Genomic DNA, 14,105 nt, shown 5'->3' on the forward strand with positions numbered 1-14,105 from the left:
AGCAATGTGGTTGACTCTTAATTACCCCTTCAAGGGCAATTAGGAATGGGCAATAACTGCTGGCCCAACCCTGTAAATGAATAAAAAAAATTGATGTGAATCAATTTTCTCATTGAAAAAAAGTTATTTAAATGAAAGATTAATTCTTCTCATAATCGCACCTGATATTGATTTGGGAGAAAGACTAAGATGTCGTTCTAAGGTGATCCTAAGTTGAATGTTCTGCTGACCTGGGAAAGCCTCGGTGACATTCCCTCCTGACCCCTGCCCAATCCACTCTGGAATTCTGTTTTTTTTTAAAGTTTTCCTTCCTTCTGTCCTGGGCTTTTTTGAAAGGTAGAAAATGCTGATTGAATTACTCCGGACCTTGAGCATGGGGACCTGAAACAAAAAACTGGTGTGTAACCTCAGAAGGGGCCTCAAACAGGAAAGGATACCCCCGGGAGCACTGAGAACTGAACAACGCCAACACTAACAAAATCCAGACAGCTGATTTCTGAGTAAAAGTTCTTTAAATTCAGTTATTTAAAGTAAAAATAAAAGAACATTGTCAAGTTTGAACATTGGCAAGTCCAAATATTGTTTGGAAGAATGCAAAAAATAAAAAACCTTACATTTAGTGAAACGGGTGGACAAATTGATCTTATGAAACACAGTATGCTTATATGCAGTGTAGTATTTATCAACCGCAGAGCCTGCTTCTCAAGGTTTCCTGTTTCAATACAATTCAGTCTTTTCAGGGACTCAGGCCCGGATTGTCAGAAGAATGGAGAGCTTGTCCGTCATTGCAAAAAATGGTCAGAAACTGGAAGGCGCGCCCCCACATTTGGCACCTACCATTTTCACAGGTGTGGGAATGGGCTGTAGTCGAGATTTGCACTCACGGATTTTGCAGAGTCAGCTGTACGTGCAGAATAACAGCTGACGTGTCGGATGTTTGTTAGCCGGGGGTGGGAAAAGCACAGTGGTCAGAACTTTCCGGCTGTTCACACCGGCAGGATCTTCCAATCCCACAGATGGTGCACCCCGCCACATCTCTCACAGCGGCGAGGGGTGCATTCAGTGGGAAACCCTGTTGACAGTGACAGGACCAGAAGATCCTGCCCATGGCTAATGGCTGGCTGTCTCCCACTGCCACAAACCACGCGGTGGGTTGTGCAGTAAATTCCACCCAACATGTACAGATTAGACCTGGTAGGAGCAGGTTCATTCCTGATTGCCACCCCGATTTCCCCCCCATCCCTGGCTGAAACCAAATCAAGTTTATCTAAGTCAATTTCAGACGTAATTTTGTTACACACTAATCTTTATCTTGTTTAAGACTAAAGTTTGTCTGCTGGATTATTTTAAAATTGAACCATTCATGAATCAATTCACAATTGGACTGTAACACATTCTTCGAAATGGACCCTGTGATATGAATATGGCGGAGGCACAATTGGCTGACTGAGAGGTAACAGAGTATAGTGGTTAATGGATGGTTTTTGGGCTGGAGGAAGGTTTGTACTGGAATTCTCCAGGGTTTGATGTTGGGACCCTTGCTTTTCCTGATATAGACCTTAGCGTACAGAGCACAAAGTTTGCAGATGATACAAGCATTATGAACTGTGAGGATAGTGTAGAACTTTAAAAGGACATAGACAAGCTGGTGGAACTGGCGGCCAGCTAACAGATACAATTCAATGTGGAGAAATGTGAAGTGATTCATTTCAGTATTAAGAACATGGGAAAACAATAGAAAATAAACAGTACAAAGAGAGTGCAGGGGCAGAGGGACCTGGTTATATGCAAGAGGAATTGAAGGTGTCAGGACAGGCTGACAGCGTGGTTAAAAAAAGCACACGGTATATCCTTGGCTTTATTAATAAGGGAATAATGTACGAGAGCAAGGAGGTAATGTTGAACTTTCACAAGACACTAGTTCAGTCTCAGCTGCAGTAATGAGTCCAGATCGGGATGCTGTTCTTTAGGAGAGATCTGAGGGCTTTGGAGACAGTGCAGAAAAGTTTCATGAGAATTGTTCCAGGATAAGGAATTTCAGTCATAATGATAGTTTGGAGAAATTAGGATTGGAGAAAAGAAGGCTGGGAGTGATTTGTTAAAGTCATTCAAAACCATGAGGAATCTGGACAGAGTGGATAGGGCAAAACTGTTCACATGCCTGAAAGGATTAAGAGCGATTAGGTGGCACGGTGACACAGTGGTTAACACTGCTGCCTCACACCACCAGGCACCCGGGTTCGATTCCCGGCTTGGGTCACTGTCTGTGTGGAGTTTGCATGTTTTCCCCATGTTTGTGTGGATTTCCTCCAGATGCTCCGGTTTCCTCCCACAGTCTAAAGATAGGGTCATAAAGGTTTACAGCATGGATACAGGCCCTTGGGCCCAACTTGTCCATACCGCCTTTTTTTTAAAACACCAAAGCAAATCCCAGTTGCCTGCAATAGAGTCATAGAGGTTTACAGTATGGAAACAGTGTGCAAGTTAAATGGATTGGCCATGCTAAATTGCTCCTTAGTGTCCAAGCATGTGCAGGTTAGGTGGATTAGCCAAGATAAATATGTGGGATTATGAGGATAGAGCAGAGAGGAGGGCTTGGATGGAATGCTGTTTCAGAGAGTCAGTGTAGACTTGATGGACCGGATGGCCTCTTTCTCCAATGTACGGGTTCTATGGATTGAACACAGATTTAAAGTAATTGACAAAAGAAACCAAAGTGATATGAATGAAAAAAAAATCTTCACACAGTGTTACTTAAGGTCTGGAATGCACTGCTTGAGAGTGTGGTGGAGAGAGGGTCAATGAACCATTCAAAAATAAATGACTGTTATCTGCGAAAGTGGAATGTGCAGGATTATGGGGAGACAGCAGGAGAATGGCACGAAGGGAATTGCTGACTCAGAAAGCCATTGAAACATGATGGGCTGAAGGCCTGTGCCTCGCCTTTAAAAATTCTGCGATGCTTTGATCCTGTGAACTCTGTTACTCTTCATCAGATTCCGGAGTTAGGGAATATTTTTAGGGCTATCCTTACTTGACTCTGATTTTGCCCAACAGTGTGATATGCACGTAGGCTTGGTCAAGTATCATTGTCCTAAATAAAGGAACAGTTTAAAACTATGTGGAAAATCCATAATTCTTGTCTGTTTGCTCACCAATTGATAAATTTGATTTTACTGGCAGAAACATGAGTAACTCTGACAAACTCCCTGTCACTCTCTCATTTTCTCTAGCCATTTTCTTTTCTGTGTACCACATGGTTCTCTGTCTCTAAGTCAATGTGGCCTAATTTGAACTGAGTCTTTGCACATTTTAAGAAGTTTCACAACACCAGGTTAAAGTCCAACAGGTTTATTTGGTATCCAAGCTTTCAGAGTGCTGCTCCTTCATTAGGCAAGTAGTACATGCTCGTGATACCAAATAAACCTGTTGGACTTTAACCTGGTGTTGTGAGACTTCTTACTGTGCCCAACACCAGCAGCTCCACATCTTTGTACATTTTGAATGTGCAGAATGAGCTAACAGAAATTATCATTGGAAAAATGGAATACTCAGTTAGTCTGACATCCATATTTCCACCCGTTCGCTTCCAGTTGCTGTAAAATCAAATCAGGATATTCAATACTGTTTAACACATTGCTTCTCACTCATTAGTTTCTGAATATATTCTTATGACCATTACGTCACTTATTCCAAGCACCAAAATACTGAGAATTTTGAACACAGCTGCAACAAGCTACATCCTTTCATTCTGTTCTGTTCTGTTTTGGGAGAATGAAATAGATTGAAAACTCTGGCAAAATCACGGAGATAGCACACAGAGTCCTTTTCAAACATTAAGAACACTTGTTCTATTCAGACTTGTCAACTTGGATGGATTGGTCCTTTCTGCAGACCAAACACTAAATTATCATCAGCACAAAACATATCTTCCAGAAGATCCCCTGACTTTGTCCAAACAAGTCAGCCAGACAGTCCCGACCAGGAACAAAGTGTTGCTGTCCTTTCCCCAGGCAGCACAGTGGCACAGTGGTTAGCACTGCTGCCTCACGGCACCAGGGACACGGGGTCGATTCCTGGCTTGGTCACTGCCTGCCCAGAGTCTGCACATTCTCCCCATGTCTGTGTGGGTTTCCTCTGGGTGCTCTGGTTTTCTCCCACACTCCATATATGTGCTGGTTAAATGCATTGGCCATGCTAAATTCGCTCTCAGTGTGCCCGAACGGACGCCAGAGTGTGGCAGCTAGGGGATTTTCACAGTAACTTCTTTGCAGCGTTAATGTAAGCTTACTTGTGACACTAATAAATACACTTTAATATCTCTGCCCTGATAGAACATAGAACATAGAACATTACAGCGCGGAACAGGCCCTTCGGCCCACAATGTTGCGCCGACCAGTCTTATTTTTAAAAAAAACATTGACCCACTAATCTAAACCAATCCCTTTTCGTCCATAAACCTATCCACCAATCTCTTAAACGCCCCCAAACTAGGCGCATTTACAACTGCAGCAGGCAGGGCATTCCAGTCCCTCACCACCCTCTGGGTAAAGAACCTGCCCCTGACATCCGTCCTATAACTACCCCCCCTTAATTTAAAGCCATGCCCCCTCGTGCTAGATTTCTCCATCCGAGGAAACAGGCTATCACCATCCACCCTATCTAAACCTCTAATCATCTTATATGTTTCTATAAGATCCCCTCTTAGCCGCCTTCTTTCCAGTGAAAACAACCCCAAATCCCTCAGTCTCTCCTCATAGGACCTCCCCTGCATACCAGGCAACATCCTGGTAAACCTCCTCTGCACCCTCTCCAAAGCCTCCACATCCTTCCTGTAATGTGGGGACCAGAACTGCACACAGTACTCCAAGTGCGGCCGCACCAGAGTTGTGTACAGTTGCAACATGACGCTGCGACTCCTAAATTCAATCCCCCTACCAATAAACGCCAAGACACCGTACGCCTTCTTAACAACCTTATCTACTTGATTCCCAACTTTCAGGGATCTATGTACACATACACCTAGATCCCTCTGCTCCTCCACTCTATTCAAAGTCCTCCCGTTAGCCCTATACTCAACACATCTGTTATTCCTACCGAAATGGATTACCTCACACTTCTCCGCATTAAACTCCATCCGCCACCTCGCGGCCCAGCTCTGCAACCTGTCCAAGTCACCCTGCAAACTTCGACACCCTTCCTCATAATCTACCACGCCTCCGACTTTGGTGTCATCAGCAAACTTACTAATCCACCCAACTATACCCTCATCCAGATCATTAATAAAGATTACAAACAGCAGTGGCCCCAAAACAGATCCCTGAGGCACACCACTCGTAACCGAACTCCATGATGAATAATTACCATCAACCACCACCCTCTGTCTCCTATCCGCTAACCAATTCCTGATCCAAGTACCTAAATTACCACCAATCCCATACATCTGCATTTTCTGCAGAAGCATACCATGGTGAACCTTATCAAACGCCTTACTAAAATCCATATATACCACATCTACTGCCTTACCCCTATCCACCTCTTTGGTCACCTTCTCAAAGAACTCAATAAGGTTAGTAAGGCACGACCTTCCCGCTACAAAACCATGCTGACTATCTCTAATCAATTCATTACTCTCCAAATAACTATAAATCCTATCCCTAATAATTCTTTCTAAAACCTTGCCCACTACAGAAGTAAGACTCACTGGTCTGTAATTCCCAGGGAAGTCTCTGCTCCCCTTCTTAAACAATGGGACAACATTCGCTGTCCTCCAATCTTCCGGTACTATACCAGAGACCAACGACGACCTGAAGATCAGAGCCAGTGGCTCTGCAATCACCTCTCTTGCCTCCCATAGAATCCTAGGGTAAATCCCGTCTGGACCAGGGGACTTATCTATTTTCAACCCATCTAGAATATCCAACACATCCTCTGTATCAACTACAATACTTTCTATTTTACACCCCTTCACCCCAGTGACCTCCTCAGCTACATTCATATCGTCCTGCGTGAACACCGAAGAGAAATAATGGTTCAATGCCTCTCCAATCTCTTCCGGTTCCACACACAACTTCCCCCTACTGTCTGTAACTGGCCCTAATCTTGCCCTAACCAACCTTCTGTTCTTGACATACCTATAGAACGCCTTAGGATTCTCCTTAATCCTATCAGCCAAAGTCATCTCATGCCCTCTTCTAGCCCTTCTTAACTCCCTCTTCAACTCCCTCCTAGCCAATCTAAAGCTTTCTACTGCACTACCCGAGCCCTCAAGCCTCATCCGAACATAAGCCTCCTTCTTCTTCCTAACCAACAAATCAACTTTTTTTGTGCACCACGGTTCCCTAGCCCTACCAATTCCTCCTTGCCTGACAGGGACATACCTATCACAGACCCACAGTAGCTGCTCCTTGAAAAAACTCCACATTTCAGACGTTCCTAGTCCCTGTAATCTCCTAGTCCAACCAATGCTTCCTAATTCTCTCCTAATGGCCTCACAATTACCCTTCCCCCAGCTAAAACTACTGACCCGAGGTTCATGCCTATCCCTTTCCATCACTAAGGTGAACGTAACCGAATTGTGGTCACTATCACCAAAAAGCACACCAACTTCCAAGTCTAGCACCTGGTCTGGCTCATTTCCCAGCACCAAGTCCAATATAGCCTCACCTCTAGTTGGCCTATCTACATATTGAGTCAAAAAACCTTCCTGCACACTTTGAACAAAAACTGACCCCTCTAACGAGCTAGAGCTATAGCAATTCCAATCAATGTTAGTAAAGTTAAAATCCCCCATAACAATTACCCTATTACTTTCACTCCTAACCAGGATCGTCTCTGCAATCCTTTCCTCAACCTCTCTAGAACTTTTTGGAGGTCTATAAAAGACTCCCAACAGGGTGACCTCTCCTCTCCTATTTCTAATTTCTGCCCATACTACCTCAACAGACAAGTCCTCATTAAACTTCCTCTCTGACACTGTGATATAGTCCTTGACCAATAATGCTACTCCACCCCCCCTTCTACCTCCTTCTCTACTCCGACTAAAGCACTTGTACCCCGGCACCTGCAACATCCATTCCTGACCCTGCTCTATCCACGTCTCTGAAATGGCCACAACATCAAAGTCCCAGGTACTGGTCCACGCTGCAAGTTCATCCACTTTATTGCGAATACTCCTCGCGTTAAAGTATATACATTTCAAACCTCGCTCCGCCCCACCCCCACAATGCCGTGCAATGCCGTCCCCTTCTATGCCCCCCTCACTTTCACCCCCTCTACCCAGGATCCCACCCCCCCTCTGAATCAGTTTAAACCACTCCGCATAGCCTTCACAAATTTACCCCCCAGGATATTTGTTCCCCTCTGGTTCAGATGTATACCATCACTCTTATAGAGATCCCACCTTCCCCAGAATGAGCCCCAATTGCTCAAGTAATTAAACCCCTCCCTCCTGCACCATCCCCTCAGCCACAAGTTCAAACTTTCCCTCTCCCTATTCCTCTCTAAACTATCCCGTGGCACAGGCAAGAGTCCAGAGATAACCACTCTGTTTGACTTGGCCTTTAGTTTCCATCCCAACTCCATGAAACTCTGCTTAATATCCCCTTCCCTTAGCCTCCCTATGTCATGTGTCCCCACATGAATTATAACTTGGGGTTGATCACCCTCTCCCCTAAGAGTCTTGAATATCCTCTCTGACACATCCCGGACCCCAGCCCCTGGTAGGCAACACACCACCCCTGAATCCCTACCCTTACTACCAACTCTCCTATCCGTCCCTTTAACTGTAGAGTCCCCAATCACGAGGCCCAATCTCTTGCATCCCCTAGACACCTGAGCTTTTACAATAGGCTCTCCCTTTTCCTTGAATCGGTCTTTCAAATTGTTCAGTGCTTTTGTTAAGATTTCATTCTTTCCTTGGTTCACATGCAGAAAATTGAGTTACTCTGCACAGACTGTTGTGGTTTGTTCAAAGTAGTACCCTCTGTAAAATGAAGCAATTCAGTCACTTTGGCAGTCATTCAATAAAATGCACATTTTTGGCTGCAGGCTATTAACTTTAATCTTTTTTAAAATTCATTCACGGGATGTGGATGTCACTGGCCAGGCCAACATTTGTTGCCCATCCCTAACTGCCCTCCATTTCAGAGGGCATTTAAGCGTCAGCCACGCTGTTGTGGACCTGAAGTCACATGCACGCCAGACTGGGTAAGAATGGCAGATTTCTCTATTAATGAACCAGATTGCTTTTTATAACAATCGATTATGGTTTGTGGTCATCATGAGACCTTTCGATCCAGATTTTTATTGAAATCAAATTTCACCATTTACCATGGTGGGATTCAAACCCAGGTCCCCAGAACATTACCCTAGGTCTCTGGATTACTAGTCCACCGCTACACCACCTCCTCCCCAACTCAGTACATGATTTTTTCATTGTATATTTTACTTTGTCATTTGCAGTATAAATTGAATTTTGTTTGCTGTATTTTACCAGGCAGAAGGGAATCCACTACTATTGTTAATTTACTTCAGTCTCAGTTCATTTCTTTTAATTAATTTACCCAGATTCAGAATAAGTAGACATGTAAGAAAAATAACTTTACCAGCAAAAGGTTTACTATTGTTGATTAGCCACCATGATACTCTCTCCTGGGTCTCGAAGTGCAACATCTGAATTTTGACTGCTAGAGTGACTGCTGAAGAGTTTACTGCCTGAGGGTTTGGTTGTAATGTGTCAGCACAGACTACCTAACATTGGAACATTTCAACATCAGCTGCAAAAACAGGATGTGTTATTTGGAGAAACTCAGTCATCAAAACCTTGCTGTCATTCACTCAGACCGCAAGAAACTACAAAGGGTTGTGAATGAAGCCCAGTCCAAACTAGCCTCCCATCCATTGACTCCATCTACACTGTTGATTATGCTGCCTCAGAAAAACAGCTAGCATAATCAAAGATCCCATGCACCCTGGACATACTCTCTTCCATCTTCTTCCGTTGGGAAAAAGTCTGAGATCACATACCAACCAACCCAAGAGCAGCTTCTTCCCTGCAGCCATCAGACTTTTGAATGGACCTACCATCTATTAAGTTGGCAAGTGCGAGGTGGTCCACTTTGGTAGGAATAATGGTAGGAAGGACTATTACTTACGTGGCGAAAAACTGCAGCAGGCGACGGTGCAGAGGGACCTCGGGGTCCTTGTGCATGAGTCGCAAAAACCCAGCCTGCAGGTGCAGCAGGTGGTCAGGAAGGCTAATGCGATGCTGGCCTTCATAGCGAGGGGGATTGAATATAAAAGTAGGGAGGTCTTGCTGCAGCTGTACAGGGTACTGGTGAGGCCGCAGCTGGAGTACTGTGTGCAGTTTTGGTCGCCGTACTTACGCAAGGATATTTTGGCCTTGGAGGGAGTGCAGAGGAGGTTTACTAGGCTGATGCCGGAGTTGAGGGGGTTGAGTTATGAGGAGAGGCTGAATAAACTAGGCTTGTACTCGTTAGAGTTTAGAAGAATGAGGGGAGATCTCATTGAGACATATAAGATGATGAATGGGATGGATAGGATAGAGGTGGAGAGACTCTTCCCGCTCAGAAAGGACAGTAGGACTAGGGGGCACAGCCTCAAGATAAAGGGGGGGGCGGTTTAGAACGGAGTTGAGGAAGAACTTCTTCACTCAAAGGGTGGTGAATCCCTGGAATTCTCTGCCCGTTGAAGTGGTGGAGGCTGCCTCGCTAAATATTTTTAAGACGCGGGTTGATGGGTTTTTGATAAGCGAGGGGATTAAGGGTTATGGGGAGAGGGCGGGAAAGTGGAACTGAGCCACAACAGATCAGCCATGATCTTATTGAATGGCGGGGCAGGCTCGAAGGGCTAGATGGCCTACTCCTGCTCCTATTTCTTATGTTCTTATGTTCTCTACATCCTAGCAATGACTGTAACACTATATTCTGCACCCTCTCCTTTCCTTCTCCCCTATGTACTCTATGAACAGTATTTTTTATCTGTATAGCACGCAAGAAACAATACTTCTCACTGTATCCCAATACATGTGACAAAACAAAGCAAACAGTCCAGTCGACAGCACACCCCCACCCCATGTTTCCCAGCTGCGAGCGGTGTGTTCAGTGGGAAGTCCCGTTGACAACAGGGGGACCGTACGATCACGCCGCCAGTGAGTGATGCACTGCTTCCCACTGCTGCGCAGAAGGAGGAAATTCCTGCCCTTAGTCAGTAATGATGATACTTCATTCCCTTTAACTTCCTAACTGGTTACTACATTGTAATCTTTACACCATTGGAAAGTGGATAATAAAGGTTTAGGTTTCTCTTTTACTTCAGCTGCAATACGGTGATGTTGTTTTACATTAATAAAACATTCCTGGTGTAAGTGCAACATCAGGGTTAGGCTCTAGAGTGAAGTCAGGTAAAACCCCCAGGAGGGAAAAGTCTGATTCCACTTCATGTTTGAACAAGGTCAAACCATGTACTTGGATTGATACCCTTTGCTTCATAGTATTGGAGCAAAACAACACCACCTGACTCCAATACTACAGCTATCGTATAAACATAGCCTTGGAGTGTTTCTGTTGACTGGTTGCTGGCAAGCGAACAGCGTTGCAGCTCCGTCACTGCTTATCCTGGAAACCAGGGAATTGTGACATGGAGATTTTGCAGCCTGCACCTGACCATTCCCCTCTGACTCCTTATCCGGGTTTACAAAGTGCAATTCACTGGAACGTACTCCAGATTCTGGAACTCAACCCAGGTTCGCCACTGATCTCTGATGTCTTTAGTTAATTACTGTAGGCCCTGTTTAATATCTTTCTTTTGTCAGACTGTTGGTTCGAGGTTGTATAAAAAAAAGGGAGGATAAAGCACCGAAAAGAAACCAAGAACTGAAGAAAGGAAATTAATCGAGTTTTGTCAAAAAATTGATTTTGCTTCGATTTATATATTAGTATTGTTTCTTGTGTGCTGTATAGACAAAGCACACCATTCATAGAGAAGGAAAGGAGAGAGTGCAGAATGTTGTGTTACAGTCATAGCTAGGGTGCAGAGAAAGATCAAACTTAATGTGAGGTAGGCTCATTGAAAAGTCTGATGGCAGCAGAGAAGAAGCTGTTCTTGAGTTGGTTGGTACGTGACCTCAGAGTTTTGTATCTTTTTCCTGGTGGAAGAGAGAATGTCCAGGCGCATAGGGTCCTTGATTATGCTGGCTGCTTTCTCGAGGCAATCGAAAGGGAGTAGTAAATTTGGAATATATGGTAGGTAACTCCCAAAAAATCATTTGAGGATTGGGATTGGCTGCTTAATTTGACAGAACATGTTTTGATTGAAAAATAAATTAATTCCTAATATTGCTGAATGGGGATTGTAGACACCACGTTGTTCCGACATTCGTTTCCCTTTTGTAAGTAGCTTGAAATTTGGCAAATGGCGTATGGTGGTGTGAAATGTCTATTCCTGTAGGTAGGAATGGGTCAGTGAGCTCTTAAAATGCAGAGCAGAGAAGGCTAAGAGGAGATTTAGTTGAAGAGTTTTCGTAGAGTAAATAAATGAAGATAAACTGTTTTAAAGACCTGAAGAGTCGACGGCCAGAGAGGACAGATTTAAGATGATTACCAAAAGTATCCAAGGTGAGATGAGGAAAAACCTTTCTGCAGTGAACCACTAGGATTTGGAATGCACTGGCTGCTAAGGGGGGTGGGAGCCGATTCCATTATAGCCTTCAAAGGTAATTGGGGAAATATTGGAAGAAGAAACAGTTGTTGCAATGTAGCGAAAGAATTGGGTTAATGGGACTAACGGAATCGCTCTTAAAAGGAATTGGTGCAAACTCAATGGGCCAAATGGCCTCCTTCTGTGCTGTGCTGTACTGTACTATTCTATGATCCTACGAGATTCAAATAACTGCTGTCTTATTGTCAATCTTAGTACTGCTTTCGTCATCAAATATCTGCTCGTTCAAATCCATGCAATTTACTAGGAAACAAAGTGCTCCAACATTGTAGTTGGGACGTGTAAGAAGAAGAATGGTAGACTTATACTTAGTGCTTTGTCTCATCGGGAAAGTACTACCCTGGTCCCGTTAAGCCTCAGGGGCATAATCCAAACTCTGTCTTTGACTCACTAAGATGGTTTGTATACAGTTGCCTCAGTTACATCACGTGCTTTGAGTGAAGTAGCAATTACTCTGGTTTGCATACAAATATAAACCCAGACAATGGGCATAATTGATCAGTCACGGCATACGTCCCCAGCAGGTGAACTGAAACACGGAAAGTGAAGGAATTCAGCAGTTGAAACAATGAAGAAATAGCCACTTAGTGACACAATTCCCCAACCAGGTGGCAGGTGAACTTTACTCGATTTTGTGATTGTGATATAATGCTGCCCTACCTTTTGCAAACACAAGGTGTTCAGATAGATGTTTAACTCCCCACTTACCAGATTGCGGTCTGTGATGAGGGAGAGGTCGGTGAATTGTGTGCGTGGCCAGAATTATCCATTCAGGTAGTACCAAGCTGGGGCCAATCTGTGTCACAGCGCACATTACTGGCATTGGAGGGGCAGGAGCAATGTTAATTAATTAACTTTTTTTTGCTAAACATATAGGAAAAGTTAAGAATTTAGGGTGATGTATATGATGCCATTGTGTTGTGTACTTATGTCCCTACACATATGATCCCAGAAATACCTTGCCAAGCTTTTGTAATGATCTTATCAAAGCCTGTTATTTATTCTGTTCATATCTGAGGCATAAAAATCATAGACATCATAGAAACCCTACAGTACAGAAAAAGGCCGTTCGGCCCATTGAGTCTGCACCGACCACAATCCCACCCAGGCCATACCCCCATGCGTTTTTTCCCACTAATCCCTCTAACCTATGCATTCAGGACACGAAGGGGCAATTTTATTGGCATGGCCAATCAAGCTATCCCGCACACCTCTGGGCTGTGGGAGGAAACCGGAAGAAACCCACGCAGACACAAGGAGAATGTGCAAACTCCACACAGACAGCGACCCAAAATAAGTTTAAGGGAAGTGTCCAAAGTCATGCTAAATTAATTTATACATGAAAAATGTCCCTAGAGATTAGTGTGCATGGCTCGCCTGTCCCACTGTTGGGGAACCTGCCATGGGAGGGGAGTGTGTCACCTTTGACCAAACCAGAAGATTCCACAGGTTGGACAATCCCTGTCTTACTCACGAGAGATTATAACTCTTCACTTCATTGCAGTGTTAATGTAAACCTACTTGTGACAATAATAAATAAATTAAACTAAAAACTAATGTGCCACCCAAAAGTCAGCACCTCCACTGGCACAGCACCGCAGTTAAGTGTCAGCCTTGATTTGTGAGTTCAAGCCTTGCAAGAGGACTTGAACCCAGAATTCAGGGGCAAGGGTGCCATCAGCTGAGCCATGGCTGACTTTAGGGTGACTCAAAACCAGTCCAGGAATCAATCTGGCCTGAATTTCCTCCTTGCAGTAGCCAGGGTGCTATCTGCTGCAACCAGAAATGGGTCCAGCTCTTACTTGAATTAATTCTACAAATCAGCATCCACCGATTGAGGCAGCAGCCTGCTCAAGAGGTCCACTATTCTCTGAGACAAGAACCTCTTTCCAATATTTATCATTTATCTAGCCTTGTACAACTTAAAGTTGGGGCCCTTGGCCCTCTCTAGTTAGTTGCAACAAACTGCCATCTGGAATGCAAGCAGTTCACTTCATGAATCTTGAACAAGTTCTGAGTTAGCTCATATCGAAGTCTCTGCTTTTCTACTTGCTCAGCTCTCAATTCATAGCATTGCTGGCAAAGCCTTAGGGGCGTATGCATTAGAGTGCTTCCTTTAATACTTTCCCCTGAAGAGTGGGGGTGACCTTTGAGCACTTGCCCTACCCAAAGGCATTGATCTGCACATAACTAAGTGATTATTGAACTTTACAGCCTGTTAAGTACTTTTGAAGCGTAGTTATTGTCGTACAGTAGTGAGGTATAACAGCCAATCTGCAGTACAAAAGGTTCCACAAACAGAATGAAACAACGACAGGATCTTTTGGGGTCTGGAACACTCTACAGAAAAAGTGGTGAAAGCTGAT

General features: G+C 44.2%; 1 protein-coding gene across 5 annotated transcripts in view; it reads left to right on the forward strand.

The window, feature by feature from the left end:
* akna (AT-hook transcription factor) overlaps positions 1-14,105 on the forward strand; it is a 168,322-nt gene that overhangs the window by 83,647 nt on the left and 70,570 nt on the right. The window lies entirely within an intron of this gene.

The sequence above is a fragment of the Carcharhinus amblyrhynchos genome, chromosome 25 (genome assembly GCF_965287045.1).
Source record: "Carcharhinus amblyrhynchos chromosome 25, sCarAmb.v2.hapA, whole genome shotgun sequence".
NCBI classification, from domain to species: domain Eukaryota; kingdom Metazoa; phylum Chordata; class Chondrichthyes; order Carcharhiniformes; family Carcharhinidae; genus Carcharhinus; species Carcharhinus amblyrhynchos.